The sequence below is a fragment of the Macaca thibetana genome, chromosome 4 (genome assembly GCF_024542745.1).
Source record: "Macaca thibetana thibetana isolate TM-01 chromosome 4, ASM2454274v1, whole genome shotgun sequence".
In the NCBI taxonomy this organism is placed as follows: domain Eukaryota; kingdom Metazoa; phylum Chordata; class Mammalia; order Primates; family Cercopithecidae; genus Macaca; species Macaca thibetana.
The window spans coordinates 60,883,000-60,899,774 of NC_065581.1; positions in this window are offsets into that span (position 1 = coordinate 60,883,000).

Below are 16,775 nucleotides of genomic sequence, written 5' to 3' on the forward strand. Positions count from 1 at the left end.
GTGACACACATCACTTCAACCCACAGTCTATTGGTCAGCACTAGTCATACGCTTCTCCCACTCCACCCCCAAAATTATAATGACCTAGAAAATGTAGGGGCAGATGTAATGTTTAATGCATACCACTGTCTCAGGTGTAGGCATGATATTAATGGCTGTCTTACGCTATTTGTGTTGCTATGAAGGAATATCTGAGGCTGAGTAATTTATAAAGAAAATAGGTTTATTTGGCTTATGGTTCTGCAGACTGTACAGGAAGCATGGCACCAGCATTGGCTTGTGGTGACGATTTCAGGCCACTTCCACTCATGGGGAAGGCGACGGAAAGCCACATGCACACAGATCGCACGTGAGAGAGGAGGCCAGAGAGAAAGAGGAGGGAGGTGCCAGGCTCTTTTTGAATAACCAACTCTTTGGGAACTAATAAAAGTGAGAACTCACACAACCCCCACGCCATGCTGAGAGAGCATTAATCTATTCATGAGAGATATGCCCCCATGACCCCAACACCTCTCACCAGTCCCCACCTCCGATGCTAGGAATCAATGTCAACATGTGATTTGGGGGGACAATATTCAAACTATAGCAATTACTTTGTAAGTCATGTTTAAGGAGTTTGCTTTATTCTGAGGGCATCAAAGAGCCAATGAAGAATTTTAAGCAAGATAATTAAAGGACTGGATTCAGAGTTTTTTGCAGCTCATCAGGGTTTCCTCCCCTATTACTTCTCCTCACCTCTAAGTGGATAGGGAGTCTTTCAGAAAACTATCCATGAAAATAATGCTGTTAACAAATACGAGATAGTTAAAATCAACAGAATGATCCCTTGTCGCCCCCATCCCTCAATTAAAAGCATGTGCTTTTTTGAGTGCCTCATAGAGCAAATGCCCCCCTTCTCCTTCTTCTTTTTAAAAGCTCCTAGTTATGGTGTAGCAGCCTTGAGGAAGATGGATCATTCAGGCATAGTCAGGCAATGATATGTTTTAATAAACAGAACCAAGAGAAGCGGGTACCATGAGGCCTGAGCATTGAGAATGAGGAGACACTGCTGTTACTGGCACATCCTTTCATTCCTTCTAGACACAAGCCTCAGCAGACATCCAGTGCCATCAGATCACTCTTAAAGAAGGGCCTCAGCATAGCATCCACAGCTAGTCACAACTTCCTCAGGGATGACTTGCACCTGGGAGGAAAAATAGGAGAAAGGTGGAAGTACAGTTGATGCTATTTCTTTCTTTATCTGTATTGCCGATAAAATTGCCTTTTCAATTTCTCTCAGTGATTAATATCTGTATGATGTGTGTGCATCAAAACAGACTATAGCAGGTCCTCTTTGACGACCCTTGCTCCAGTGGTCAATAACTCAATGATTAGCAGAAGGACCTCAGAAGCTTGTTAAAAATACAGAGTCTTAGTTCATGCATTCAAGTTACTTAATCAAACTCTCTGGAGTAGGATCCATGAAGCTAGTTTTAGTTGTTTTTGTTTTTTACAAAAATTTTACAGGCTTGTAAAATGTTGCTGTGGTTAATGTAGAAGAAATCTGCCATAAATTTTTTTCTTTTTTTTTTTTTTTTTTTTTGAGATGCAGTCTTGCTCTTGTTGCCCAGGCTAGAGTGTAATGGCGCAATCTCAGCTTACTGCAACCTCCACCTCCCAGGTTCAAGCAATTCTCCTACCTCAGCCTCCCAAGTAGTTGGGATTACAGGCACCTACCACCACACCCAACTAATTTTTTTGTATTTTAGTAGAGTCGGGGTTTCACTATGTTGGGCAGGCTGGTCTCGAACTCCTGACCTCAGGTGATCCACCCGCCTCAGCCTCCCAAAGTGCTGGGATTAGAAGCGTGAGCCATCACACCCAGCCTCATAAAGTTATTTTCTAGCTAAAGATCTACTATGGCTTTTAGTCATTTGCAGGGTTTTGTTTTGCATTATTTAAATGTGTCTGTTTCAACACATCTCTCTCAAAAAAAGTTTTCAAAAAACCAGAGACCTTGTCTTCCTGCTGTTGAATTTCTGTGCCACTTTACACATTGGTAGGTACTTGGCAGACATCTAAAAAATAGAGAATAGAAAGCAATAAAATCAATGTGAATTGGTATTCTTGATGGAGATGAGTCTGCAGACGCATATTACAGGAAAGGAAACGGCATTCCTCCCTAGGGCACAGACCTATTTTTATGTTCAAGCTGCTCCCTTTTGGTAGACAGCGTCATAAGCATCACCAACTTAAATCTGCTGTTTGACAGGTGGAGTCTTATGTGATTGACTTGGTAACATTCACTTTCTGAACACATTTTTTTTTCAGCCTTCATAGAGAAGTTATGGAAGGAGCATTTTTATTGCCATGTTGCAGGTTAGCCAACAGGATAAAATTGTGTTCATTGTCGCATCAAAATAAAAAAATAGCTCTTTTCTTTCTTTCCTAAATTTTTGTGCTCTTTATCCTCACTCTAGATGCCATGAGTTGTATTTGCCTTTTATATGCATGTTTTTGCTTTGTATTTAACACAGGTTTGAATATTTCAGAAACTTTACAGAAATATGGAAACCCTATTCGGAATTCGATTTTAATTTGCAGAAGGAAAGTTCAGGAAAAAAAAATTTTTTTCAGTTAAGAGACAAGCAAATACCTATTAAAAGCGATGGGCCAGGCATGGTAGCTCATGGCTGTAATCCCAGCACTTTGAGATGCCAAGGCAGGTAGATCGCTTGAGCCCAGGAGTTTGAGATCAGCCTGGGCAACATGGCAAAACCCTATCTCTAAAAAACAAAATACAAAAAAATTAGCCAGGCGTAGTGGTGCACACCTGTAGTCTCAGCTACCCAGGAGACTGAGGTGGGAGGATCACCTGAGCCCAGGAGGTCGAGGCTGCAGTGAGTCATAATTGTGCCACTGCACTCCAGCCTGGGCGACAGAGTGAGACCCTGTCTCAAAGAAAGAAGAAAAAAATTTGAGAGAGAACAGCTTATGATGCAAAATAAAACATATGGATGTCAATTAATTTCAACTTTTCTGTAATCTGTATGCCAGTTTCATAAGGAAATAGTTCAAATCAGGGCACCCGAAGGAAGAAAGTAGTTGGTTGATGAAATTTCTTCCTCTGCTCAAAATTTAACCACCGCCCTTAAATTTCATCATGAAATACTTGACCTTGGTACTGAAAGAAAAGGGTAGTACTAAGAAAAGCTTTTTCTTCTTCTGTATATCTTACCCTTCTTGAAAATAACTTCTTATGAAAAGTAATATCAAATAGGCTAGCATTTCCATCATAAAAATTATCCAGTAGAAAGCCTTCTCAGTACAACTGGTTAATACCATTTAAAGTTATTGTTTCTGAAAGACCATGAATATCACAACTTACCTCATCACCACAAGTTTGCAAATTAACCCATTCATCTGGAAAAACTAAGTTAGATCAAAATGGCCATGATAACTATAATTACAATAAGAAATTATAATAAAATGCAGGTGGCTGCTTGATATTGCCGTTTCATCTTGTCCAACTCCAGACCCAGCAAGCAATGGAGCTCAGAAATTGCCCTGAGTATGGCATTATTCCTAAAAGCATAGTACCCTCTAAGGAAACTGAAATGTTTCTCTGTCATTAGTTGAATGTCAGCAAACAGTCACTAAGGGATAATATTGTTTCTTTAATTCCAAAGAAAATGTTCCTTCCTGACAACATGACAACTCTTAGTTAAACACTGTATCGCATTTGCACACTCATGCTGAACCTACTAGCACACGTATTAAATTTCCTGATAACTTAAAAATAAAAGCAATCCCCCAGGTGCTATTCTTCTTCAATCATTAAGGCTTCTCATTTTTAAGAGAAAACAGAAAGCTTAAAATAGGACCCTTGAATATTGTATTTCCTCTGCAAAATATATTATACTTCATAAGCAAGCATTTTAAAATAGAGAGAATGCCATCCAACTGAAGAGAACTTATGTTTTTATATAGACTTAAATATCTCTTTACTATAAATACTTAGTAGTAATAATATTTGTTTTAACAATAAAACCCTAGTTAACCAAAATTATTGGTGTATGTCTATAGTACATTGGATATGTCTTTATGCATCCTTTTAGACCTTCACCTCACCTGTCTTGCATTCTGGCTGCAGGTGAGGCAACCAGTCTGTGCACCTCCAACCACTTTAGTATAGGTTCCCCTTTACAGCACCTTGCCTCAGATCAGTCCCCAAGAGCCTCTCTTCTTCTGCCCAGGTGTTCTCTGTTGACCCCACTATGTGAGATGACACAGAAGCATGTTTTGCACCCATGCATGTGTTACCCAGGAGGGTAAAGCCAATCATTTGACCATTGAGAGGTAAAGGTTTCTCACTGTCTCAGAAAGACAGTCCTAAGACACATTTTATATGCCTGGGTGATTGAGAAGCTAGTTACCTGTAGAGATATACACTTAATAATACATTGTCATTTTGCATCTCTCTTCTGTTTGGCTCACCTTTGATCCCTGGACTCATACTTCACAATAAAGTGTTTTAAAACAAGACTTTGTCTCAAGCTGTGATTCCTGGCAAACCCAAGCTAAGATATAACTGTACAACATACACAAATATAATAAGAATTACGGTTGTCACATACTGTTAAGTTACAACAGTTCAAGAATGGGTAAAAGTCAATACTATTACCATTATTAGCCATGAAAAACACAAAAGAGATTATCTGGCTCAATGATCTTTCTAAGTTTATGTAAGACCCACATTCTAATTAATTAAATAGCTACAGGCATATGTATCTCAAATTCAAGAGACTGCTTAACCTTTCCTGCTTTTGTTCATATGAAGAAGGAAAACCTTAAGCACCTTTAAAAAGAGCAGATTTATTTATTTGTTTGTTTTTATAGAGACAGGGTATAGCTATGTTGCCCAGGCTGGTCTCAAACTCCTGAGCTCAAGCAATTCTCCTTCCTCAGCCTCCCAAAGTACTGGAATTACAGGTGTGAGCCACCATATCCAACCAAGAGTGGATTTTTTTTAAACTTTCCCAGTGACAGAAGGGAAGTCAACCAACTCATAGGTTCATACCCACACAAAATAGCACATAAACCTTGGTTAACCATTACACATACACATACACACACACTTGCATGAACATACACAGACCCAGGGGATCAATAGCATATTCACACAGGGATAAGAATATACCAGAACAGAATAGACTAAAACTTACAGATAAACCTTTTGAACAGGGCGTTTTTTTAATCCAGGTAATTACCTGATGATCATAGTGCAAATTACACCCTCATAAATAAAAATAAGACACAAAACAGATTATAGAAATTTTAAGTCTTTACTGAACTAACTTTCTCAAATTGTGCTGGACACAGATAAGTCATATACTAGATTCAATACTGTTAATTATATATTATAATAGTTTCTAACATCCATGTATTACTTTATATTTTAATAACTTTTTCACTGAGTTGTCTTATTTAATCCTCCAAATCTGTGAAATAATTGACTTTATCATTCTCATTTTACAAATAAAGATCAGAGAGGGTAAATAACTCATAGAGGATACAGTATATTGCCTGCACTGCAAAGTCAGAATTTATAGAACTATTTATTGAGCCGCTCTTTCAAACTCATTTTATCTCTCATTATCCATTAGTATTGTCTCCCATATACCAGCTTCTCTGCTAACCACTTCTCTAACTTGACATTCTAAAAGGATCTTAAATGTCTGGTTTCATTTCCCTAGATTTCACCACTACTTAGTGTATTTAAGATGGTCTCCTCTGCTTCTAAACATTTAGACCAACCCAAATCACCCATAAATCACAAACCTATGATGATTGTGCACACCAGTTGGCTGACTTCCTAGCAGTCCTCCCCAGTTTCTTCCATGCCTGAAGGGCCCTGATTTCATTTGATGCCTACCTCTCTTCCTGCTACAGAACCAAGGAGGGGTTACCCCATTTTCAGTTCCAAGAGTAAATCTTGATAGACCTATGCCAATAATTATGACCCCAGTTCTTTTTCTAAGGATTGGTGTAAGCATGATCACATGACCTAATTCTGCACAATGAGACACGAGGGGAGATGATATGGGAGAAACTTATGGAAAGGTTTTCTACTACCGTTATGAGCAGAATTATGTTGAATTCATATGTTGAAGCTCTAACTCCCAGGACCTTAGAATATGAATGCCTTTGGAAATAATGCCTTTTTAATTAATTTATTTATTTATTTAATTTATTTGTTTGTTTGTTTGTTTGTTTTTTTTATTTTCGAGATGTAGTTTCGCTCTTGTTGCCCAGGTTGGAGTGCAATGGCGCAATCTCGGCTCACTACAACCTCCGCCTCCCAGGTTCAAGTGATTCTCCTGCCTCAGCCTTCCAGGTAGCTGGGACTACAGGTATGCGCTACTACGCTCAGCTAATTTTGTATTTTTAGTAGAGACGGGGTTTCACCATGTTGGTCAGGCTAGCTCATCTCAAACTCTTTACCTCAGGTGATCCTGCCTCAGCCTCCCAAAGTGCTGGGATTACAGGCATGAGCCACTGAACCCAGCCAAGATAATGTCTATAAAGAGGTAACTAAAATTAAATGAGGTTATATGGGAAGTCCCTAATCTAATTTGACTGATGTCCTTTTCAGAGGAACTGTGGACACCTGAAAAGACACCAGGGATAAGTCAACAGAAGAAAGACCATGTGGGGACACAGAGAATGTGGCCATCTGCAAGTCAAGGAGGATGACCTTAGAAAAAAACAAACCTGTGATATCTTGGTGTTGAACTTTGAGCCTGCAGACTATGAGAAAATAAATTTCTGTTTTTTTGGAAACCCAGTCTGTGGTATTTTGTTATGGCAGCCCTAGAAATTTAATACAGTCATTTAAAAATGACATATAAATGAATTTTAAAATAACGACACCAGGAAGGAAGCACCCTTTCTGTTACTGGACATTTTGATTTCTGATTATGAAGATGGAACTGCTTTAGCCATCTTACACCTGTACAGAGAATCCATCTGAGAACTGGTTTCCATGTTGAGTATGGCAGATCTACAAAAATATATATAAAACAAAAATCTGTTTCTTAATGATGCTGCTGAACCACCGAATTAACTAAACTTGGATCACTCTGTCTTCAAATGTCCTCTTATATGAAAATATGTTTCCCTGATTTCTTTAAGCCGTGGTTTTCTATAAATTATAGCCAAAATCATCCTACTGATACAATCAATTGGATAAAGTTTAGCTATTGACAAGCTAACGCTGTTTCAGCAGTTACTCTAGACTTTACTCCTTCATTCCTCATCAGTTCTTAGTCTTCTTCCATTTCCAACTCTATACTCTTGGCTCTTTGCCTCCAACCTGTCTCAGAGCTTTTAACTTATCTCTAACTTATCCATAGTTTTCTAAGCATTAGACTCTCAATTGTCCGCTATAAACTTGCTTAGTTTCTCTTAGGTAGGAATTACAATCTTGGATCTATCCACTTAAAATGAAGTCCAAGGTCAGTTCCAAAATGTAGGCAAATTCAGAAAGATAAGCTAATAACCTATCTTTTAGTTGACATGGTCAACCCAATACATATATCTGTGTTATGCTGTTTATAAGTAATGGCAAATTCCTGAAGGACCGACACCCAATATTACATAGGCAAAAAGTCTGAGACCTCAAACCCAATTTCCTAACACCAAATACTTTACTAATTCCATTATTCATTATTCTAACCAATTAATAAATTTGATGTTAATATGTTGGGACCAGATAGTATTCACTTAACAGTTTTAAAAGATTATAAGGTGATAACCACTACACTACAGAAACCACATACAAAACTCACCATCTGTGCAAAGCAAATGCAGTTTGGGAGTCAGGAGTTCATGCTCTAATATTGCTTTATCAGTTTATTTCACAGATAATGGCACCTTAATTATTATCAATGACCTGCATGCCGTTGCTTACTATTCCTTCTTAGATATGTTTTTCTGAGTTATTCAAATTGTATTGGTGTTTACCAGTTTGACTCTTCTAGGAACTAATACCTACATTTCTATAAGACAGAAGAATTCTTCTACAAGACAGAAGAATTCTTCTACAAGACAGAAGAATTCTTCTACAAGACAGAAGAATTCTTCTATAAGACAGAAGAATTATCAGATTGATTTTCAGAAAATAAATTATATATGTCATTTTCTAGTAAGTTTTTGATAGTTTCAACTAAAAATAATAGATTCTAAAGAATTTTCTAAGTTAAAAAAGAAAACAGACAAGAAAATGTCTGGCAATGCTAATTTGGATTAAATTTGTTTAGAAAAAACACATTATACAATCTTTGAAATACAATCTATTATGGTTAAAGAAAAGCACTTGGATTATCTGGTTCTTAATTTGTATTTTAAACAAAAGTAAAAGCACACTTATTTTGCATACTTATTTAATTATGTCTATTCATTTTTCATCTTAGTCATGTGATTTTCAGAAGCGATTTCCACAGACATAAGTAGCTTTAATCTCCATACATTGAAATATCAGTGAGAAATAAACACTTCCCATTTAATGGCTTTAACTAGAGAAACGCTTATGTTGATTAATGTCTATCAAGTTTTCCTTAATTTACTTGGAATGTGTTTTTTCTACAAATGAATAAAACATTAATGACTCACAAAAAAAAGATTATAAGGTGAAAATGTAGAAATACATACAATTTCTCATTAACTTTATAAATTGCCAGAGATTTAAGGATTTATAAAATATTAAAAGGATTTTGGAATTGTAGACTCTTACCTCCCTACTTGGAAGTTTGATAGAATCTTTATAAGCAAGAGACTCTGTGATAGACCCCTTTGTGGATACAGGTAGAATGAATACATAGAGCTTAACCTATAATCCAAAATTCAGCAGGAGAAGACAGGCCATCAGGTAAACATTTTACTTTCTGGCCGGGCGCGGTGGCTCACGCCTGTAATCCCAGCACTTTGGGAGGCCGAGACGGGCGGATCACAAGGTCAGGAGATCGAGACCATCCTGGCTAACACGGCGAAACCTCGTCTCTACTAAAAACACAAAAAATTAGCCGGGCGAGGTGGCGGCGCCTGTGGTCCCAGCTACTCAGGAGGCTGAGGCAGGAGAATGGCGGTAACCCGGGAGGCGGAGCTTGCAGTGAGCTGAGATCGCGCCACTGCACTCCAGCCTGGGCGACAGAGCGAGACTCCGTCTCAAAAAAAAAAAAAAAAAAAAAAAAAAAAAAAAAAAATTTTTACTTTCTGTAGCTTAGCTACAAATACATTGACCTTAATCCAGCCATTGAGAATATCGTTGACTTCCAGAGTTTGGGGTTTTTTAAATTTTATTATTATTATTATTATTGCTTATTTGTTTGTGTGTTTATGGCTAATTCTCCTTATCTGATTCCCTGACCCTATTTTAGTAACCTGTCTTTCATATTTCCAATCTCATTTCCTGCTTTTTGCATCACTTTTCATCAGGTATTGATTTCTGTATTCCTAGCCATAACCAGCTAACCTAAATGTCATTCTTGACAATGCTTTGTATCTAATAATTCATTTTAATGGTCTTGGAACTGTACAATACTTTGATTATACACACAACATTGAAGTTCAACAAAAGAACCCATGTTCCTTTCCCTGACTCAATAAATAGTTAGATAGGGTAATCTACTGGGAAAAGAGTAATGTGGTTTCTGTAAAGGGATATTATAGTCGTCTAGTAGCATTCTTTGAAGAAGTAAATTAATAGATAAATAAGGGGCGGGCGTGGTGGCTCACGCCTGTAATTCCAACACTTTGGGAAGCTGAGGCCAGTATGGATCAACTGAGGACAGAAGGTCAAGACCAGCCTGACCAATATGGTGAAACCCCATCTCTATTAAAAATACAAAAATTAGCCAGGTATGGTGGCATGCACCTGTAATCCCAGCTACTCAGGAAGCTGAGGCAGGAGAATTGTTTGAGGCCAGGAGGTGGAGGTTGCAGTGACCTGAGATCACACCACCGCACTCCAGCCCGGGCAACAGAACAAGACTCTGTCTCAAAAAAATAAAAGAAAAATAGATAAATAAGGACAACACGCAAAGGTAAAGTGCCTAGACTTTAAATTCAGACCTTCAAACCAAAGATTATCTTAAAGGTGAATCACTCACTGTGGGATTATACAATTAGCAGCCCTCTGTATCCATGGGTTCCTCTTCCATGGATTCAACCAACCATAGATCAAAAATATTCAGGAAAAAAAAATGCATCGGTACTGAACACGTATCGATGCATTTTTTCTTGTAATATACCTAAAACAACACAGTGTAACAACTATTTACATAATTTACATATTACATATCTTTGCTGTGTTAGATTATAATGATTTAAGAGGTGATATAAAGTATACAGAAGTATGTGCATAGCTTACATGCAAATACTTTATCAGAGACTTGAGCCACTGTAGATTTTGGTATGCTCCAGAGGTCCTGAAACTAACCCCCCTACAGATACTAAAGAACAACTATATTCACAGAAAATATTTTATCATGGATTAAAAATATATATTAGTGCCAAAAATTAGAGCCTGAATTTTAGAGGAATCTATGCAATGGGAGAGATGTCACAGAGATCAGTACTGAGATTAACTTTGATCAATAATTTTTTTTTTGAGCCAGGGTCCCACTGCAGTGGCATGATCATAGCTCATGATCATTGCAGCCTCAATCTCCCAGGCTCAAGCCATCCTCCCACCTCAGCCTCCTGGGTAGCTGGATCTACAGGCATACCACCACACCTCGCCTGGCTAATTTTTTATTATTTATTTATTTATTTATTGAGTCAGAGTCTTGCTCTGTCGCCCAGGGGAGTGCAGTGGCATGATCTTGGCTCACTGCAACCTCTGCCTCCCAGGTTCAAGTGATTCTCCTGCCTCAGACTCCCGAGTAGCTGGGAATACAGGTGCTCATCATCATGCCCAGCTAATTTTTTTGTATTTTTTTTTTGTAGAGACGGGTTTCACCATGTTGCGCAGGCTAGTCTGGAACTCCTGACCTCAAGTGATCTACCCACTTTGGCCTCCCAAAGTGCTAGGATTCACGCCTGTAGCCACCATGCCCAGCAATAATTTTTGAAATAGAAGATGACTATAGAGTATCATTTCATAATTTAAAAATGACTTAACAGTGGTGAATTATGAAGATAAGGAAAAAGTTTAGGAAATTTCACAAGGTAGGCAGTTGGACAGAAATGTAAGATACCAGCTTCTTGATGAGAAAAGTAAGGTCCTATTATGAGCTAAATTGTTTCCTGAAGATTCATATGCTAAAGTCCTAACCCCCAGCTCCTCAGAGTGTGACCATATTTAGAGACAGCATCTTTAAGGAGGTAATTAAGTTAAAATGAGGCCAGTTAGGGTGAGCCATTGTTCACAGCAGAAGCCATGCTTTCCTTAAGGTTAAACACAGTTCCTTCAAATTTGTCTCTTTAACTTTTGGTTGCCACTCTGTGCTGCGAAACTGCTACATGGTTGCATTTCTTTTTTTTTTTTTTTTTTTTTTTTTTTTTTTTTTTTTTTTTTGAGACGGAGTCTCGCTCTGTCACCCAGGCTGGAGTGCAGTGGCCGGATCTCAGCTCACTGCAAGCTCCGCCTCCCGGGTTCACGCCATTCTCCTGCCTCAGCCTCCCGAGCAGCTGGGACTACAGGCGCCCGCCACCTCGCCCGGCTAGTTTTTTTGTGTTTTATAGTAGAGACGGGGTTTCACCGGGTTAGCAAGGATGGTCTCGATCTCCCGACCTCGTGATCCGCCCGTCTCGGCCTCCCAAAGTGCTGGGATTACAGGCTTGAGCCACCGCGCCCAGCCGCATTTCAATATTAAGTATGTAAGCCAGTGAGTAAACCAAACCATGGTATTTTGTGAATCTACTAATGTAGAAGATCATATCAGTACTATTATTTCAGTACAGAAATTCAAAGGTAATGCATACAGAAATAGAGATAATAAAATACAGTCATTTTAAATTACTTTTACACTAAAAACTAATTTAGTCATTGTGCTCCAGACATTAAGTGCATTAATAAGTACATGCTTCAAAGTTTTTCTCCTTTTTCTATTCCTTCCCCATCCCCCACAAAAAAAAAGTGAGAGAAAATTTTCTAGATCTAATCTGGAAAAGACAAGACACCTTTTGTGAATGCTAAGTAGGGAGACTTAGAAAATGAAGAAAGAAAAGACCCTAATGGTCTCAGAAACTGTATAAGAAATAATTCTACAGCTGAAGTATTTGGGCACTTTCTTTTTTTTTTTTTCTTTTTTTTTTTTTGAGACAGAGTCTCAGTCTGTCACCCAGGCTGCAGTGCAGTGGCGCAATCTTGGCTCAATGCAACCTCCGTCTCCCAGAGTCAAGCCATTCTTGTGGCTCAGCCTCCCAAGTAGCTGGGATTAAAGACATGCACCACCACTACTGGCTAATTTTTGTACTGTTAGTAGAGATGAGTTTTCACCATGTTGGTCAGGCTGGTCTTGAATTCCTAACCTCAGGTGATCCACCCACCTCGGCCTCCCAAAGTGCTGGAATTACAGGCGTGAGTCATTGTGCCGGCCGATTCCATAAATTTTGATCAACTATTATTTTCTTAGAATGCATGACCTATTGCCAAATTCACCACTTCATTGTCACATTTTTCTTTTTAATCAATAGGGAGAAGATTGTTACACAGGAATTGAATTTGTTTTACTGAAAATTGGAATTGAATTAGTTCAGATAATATCCTTAACTTTCTTATCTCTCTCCATTCACTTTCAATTATTCAAATTATAACAAGTTCCACTGGAAAAGATGCATACTTTTACCTTCTCTTTGAATTAAAGGTAATCTGAAATAAATTGATTGCTTCTGCTAAATAGACAAATATAATTACTAAGTATTATCAGGTTTCAAATAACACTAATAGAATATGTACACAGGTAAGACTCATTTAGTATTATTTAAAATCTCATTTTTAAAAAATATGATAATGGAGACAAATTTGCTATTAAATAATTTATTTGTAATGCATAAATGCCCTTAGCGGTCAATCCTATTTGGGTTTGAGAAAAACATGACATTTTCAAGTTATCTTAGTTGGTATAGGTCTAAAGATACGGAAGGGAAGTAAGAACCAAGAGGTTGTGTCTTAGCAACTACTCAGCGGGCAGCTGTAACTGTAGCTCATTGAGAACACACAATGCAGAGGACTGACAGCAGCTCTTCCACTCAACAGCAACATCTGCAAAGATCCATTCAGCAGTAAACTTCTGCAGCTTTCTATGACAAGGATTCCCAACTTGTAAGTGGGTTGATTTCAGTCTCTGCTTGTAACTCTGTATCCTCCAAAACTATTCTCTCCACTTGTCTTCTCTCCAACTCAAGGTCTGTGTTAGCTTTTACTGTCTTGTGACTTCTGAAACCTCAATGTGTCTCTAGTTTCTGCTCACTTAAGTTTCCCTCCAAACTCCCAAGGGAGATCTGCTTTATGGTTAGTCAACATCCAATATTGACCATTCTTGCTGGGCAGAGTTTAGTAACACTTCATGGGCTGATAGCTAGGGTTTTAGCTATCTTTGTCTCAAAGGTTAATCCTTGAACTGAGTCAGCTGACCCAGGAAAGCAGGAGTCACATGATGTAAAGCATAATGGCCCTAGGAGCAGAGAAACACTCAGCTGTCGTTCATAGATGAGGTCTTTGGACATGGAAGGACAATGGGCACGGGTGTACGCACAGAGCGACATGGTCTCCTCTCCAATGTAAGTCTTCTTTAGAGGAATCAATGATACGAACGTTTATTTTTAAAAATTATAAAACAATAATGTTGGTTTCATCCTCCATCCCAAAATTCCAAGTAATTATATTCAAGTACTGTATAACAACATTTTGGTCAACAATGGACCACATATAAAACAGTGGTCCCATAAGATTTATAATAGAGGAGGGGCATGGACCAGAAATCTGAGAGAGGTCAAAGACACCCAGGCCAGGTGCCCTGCCACAGGTACTCCGGTCCTGATATGCAGTAGGAGGGGCACAGTGTTAGAAGCCCCTTCCTCAGTGCTGCCAACCAGACACCCAGCCCATGGCGAACCCTGGCCTTGGGGCTGCTCCTGGCCCTGGGCCTGCCTCTGCTGCGGGCCTGCTGAGGCCCAGCCTTGAGACAAACCTCCACAGCAGGGGCCCCTTCTGTAAATGAGAGCAGCACTATTATGCCCACCAGGTCTAGCTCCAGTGGGGCCCTGTCTCAGGGGCATTACTGCTATCATGTGGACTTCTCCATCCTGACCACCCTGCTCCTGGCTGTGGGGCTGGAACTACCAGTGCAGAAGCTTCGGAAGAAGCACAGATGGAGGCGGAAACCTACCCGCCCAGCAGCAAGGAACAGGTGGGTGCCCATGTACCACAGACCCTCAACTTCAAGTTGCCTCTGGAGGAGTAGCAGCTCATCTGAACACTGGTGTCAGAGGCCTTTGAACCAAAGTGACTCCATCTTGAATAGGGGCTGCGTAAAATTGGTAAACGAGTTAAGAAGAAATTACTTAGGCAGATAATGAGGGTACGGAAGTCTTCGGGAAGGTTGTCCTTTTAATGAAAAGCAGCCCCAAATTACTTTTTCTTTCTAACGAAGCGCAGCCTGTAAAATCGAGCTGCAGACACAGATTGGCAGTTGTGCCAATCATGTTCAATATGGTGGCTCCATCTTCCCTTGTTTTTTTTTTTTTTTTTTTGAGATGGAGTCTCACTTTGTCGTCCAGGCTGGAGTGCAGTGGCGCCATCTTGGCACACCACAACCTCTACCTCCTGGGTTCACGCTATTCTGTCTCAGCCTCTCCTCCCCCACCTGTAGCTGAGATTACAGGTGTGCGCCACAAAGCCCGGCTGATTTTTTTTTTGTATTTTTAGTAGAGACGGGGTTTCACTATGTTGGTCAGGCTGGTCTCGAACTCTTGGCCTCAAGTGATCTACATGCCTCAGCCTCCCAAAGTGCTGAGATTACAGGCTTGAGCCACTGCACCTGGCCCATCTTCCCTTCTTCTGTACAGTAAGGAGCAGACAAGATGGCGCTGGTTAACTGGAAAGCCCATTTGCACAATAAGATTAGGATGGGGGCAACCAGCCTTACCACAAGCACTATGAAAACATCATACCTGATCGAACCAATCTGTGAGCCTTATGTAAATCAAACACTGCCTCCTCAAACCTGACTATAAAGTCTGGCCCATCCACTGCTGGCAGGTCTTTCTTCTCAGAAGTTCCCTCTCTCTCAACAGACAGAGCTGTTTTATTTTCTTTTCTTCTGCCTATTAAACCTTTGCTCCTAAACTCCTCATGTGTGTCTGTGTCCTAAATTTTCCTGGCACCAGATAACAAACCCCGGGTATCTACCGCAGACAATGTAGCTGCTTCAAAATGAAGCTGAGATCTACTGGGCTGCATTCCCATGAGGTTAGGTATTCTAAGTCACAGGATGAGATAGGAGGTCCACAAAAGATGCAGGTCACAAAGACCTTGCAAAATAAAACAGGTTGCAACTGGGCGCAGCGGCTCACACCTGTAATCCCAGCACTATGGGAGGCTGAGGTGGGCAGATCACCTGAGGTCAGGAGTTTGAGAACAGCCTGGCCAATATGGTGAAACCCGTCTCTAGTGAAAATATAATAATTAGCTGAGCATGGTGGGTGCCTGTAATCCCAGCTACTCGGGAGGCTGAGGCAAGAGAATCACTTGAAACCAGGAGGCGGAGGTTGCAGTGAACCGAGATCACACCACTGCACTCCAGCCTGGGCAACGGAGCGAGACTCTGTCTCAACAATAATAATAATAATAATTAATAATAAAACAGGTTGCAGTAAAGAAGCTGGCCAAAACCCACCAAACCAAGATGGAGATGAAAGTGACCTCTGGTGGTCCTCACGGCTCATGATATGCTAGTTATAATGCATTTATAATGCATTGGCATGCTAAAAGACACTCCCACTAGCATCACTATGGCTTACAAATGCCATGGTAATGTCAGGAAGTTACTCTGTATGGTTTAAAAGGGGGAGAAACCCTCAGTTCCAGGGGAATTGCCCACCCCTTTCCTGGAAAACTCATGAATAATCCACCCCTCATTTAGCATATAATCAAGAAATAACCGTAAAGATAACCACCAGCCCTAGGGGCTGCCCTGCCTATGGCATAGCCATTCTTTATTCCTTTACTTTCTTAATGAACTTGCTTTCACTTTACTCAATGGATTTGCCTTGAATTCTTTTTTGCACGAGATCCAAGAACTCTCTCTTGGGGTCCGGATCAGGACTCCTTTCTGGTAACACTAGGGCCCACTGCAGCCACTGCCACTGCCCAGGACTGCCGGGTGCTGGCTTCCTGTATACAGCAGCTGCCACCACCTCTGACAGCTCAGAAGGACTTGCAGGAGGGGCTGGGGGCACCCGCCTGGCAGGCACTTGGCTGTGCCTGCAGCTGAGGGTGTCAGGGCTAGGGATCCACCTCCTCGCTTGTAGAACCATCTTCCCTCTGTGTGCACTGCAGGCCTGACAACTCCCTCTCCTTTCTTTCAGTTCTCCCATGCAGTTGAGGCCTAGGTCCCTCAGGACTCCAAGAAGAAAAGTGTGGGGCTGTGGGGCTGCCTGCCCATCTAGTTCCCCTCTCCCCCATTTGTCCCACTTCATGGCTGTGTGACCTTGGGGAAAGGTAGAGCCCTCTCTGGGCAATCAGATCCACCCAATTCTTAAGAACAGCAGGGAAGAAGGTGTTTCAAAGA